Here is a 1,035-nt window from a genome sequence, read left to right on the forward strand (position 1 = left end):
CAAGACACAAGTATTTGTCAACTGTTTTTTAACCTCATGACACACAATTATACCTGTGTGTCATAAGGTTATATTTAATGAGATTGGTTGAAATTGTCCCCCAACTTTAAACACACTTGTCATCGAAATATCGAAAATAGCAGATCTACAAGCTCACAACGCGTTTTTCAGAGAAAGCTTCCCCCACAATAACAGAAAACAGAAAAGACACCAGTGTAGAGCCCTGAGAGACTCCGCTCAACCATAATAGGGGTTGAAGTGGTTGACGCCTACTACAGGCACTCCCTATTAACCACTTAAACCTTCTATAATGCAAAAGGTTGCGAGCTTGTAGATCTGCTATTTTCAAAAATGTTTTAGAAATTTGGAATTAAAAAAAAAAAAAAATTGCCAGAAATAGGGACACCAGGATTAATGTGGTTAAGCTCTAAAAAAAATAAATAATAATAACATATACCGGTACATAGACAAATATAGCAGGCTACAGCAGCACACCACGACCACAAACAAACGTTATGTAAATGTCATGATGTCAATAATGCAACACATAAGGGTCACTTCTATTGCAATAGTGTTGGAAAGATAGTTGCCACCTGATGACAATATATGCAACACAATATTTGTGTCCACAATAGGGACACTATAGGGTTCATGTGGTTCAAAGAAAATAGAAAGACAGAGCACTATCTTCCCTTTGTCTATAGCCTCACATTTTCTGCTGACATTCCTAAAATACCACTTGCCCGTACCGTACACCTTTAGCAGAAACCTGAGGAGAAATAGACCTGCAACAGCATGTGAAAGGAGCTCATTGTTTCCCAACAAAAGACCAATACCAATACTAATCAGTGTTGCCAGATGGTGTGCGAGAAACAAGCAACCAGGTCTACGAAAACAATCCCATAAGGAAGCAACTATTATCCCGCATGAGCACTTATACATAACCTATATGCATCGGCTATTTTCAAAACAAATCTTGAAAAAAAGTGAACAATTTTCAATATTTTCAACATTTTAACAGAGTCCCTGACACCA

The sequence above is a fragment of the Gymnoscopelus microlampas genome (genome assembly GCF_963454915.1).
Source record: "Gymnoscopelus microlampas genome assembly, chromosome: 1".
Lineage (NCBI taxonomy): Eukaryota > Metazoa > Chordata > Actinopteri > Myctophiformes > Myctophidae > Gymnoscopelus > Gymnoscopelus microlampas.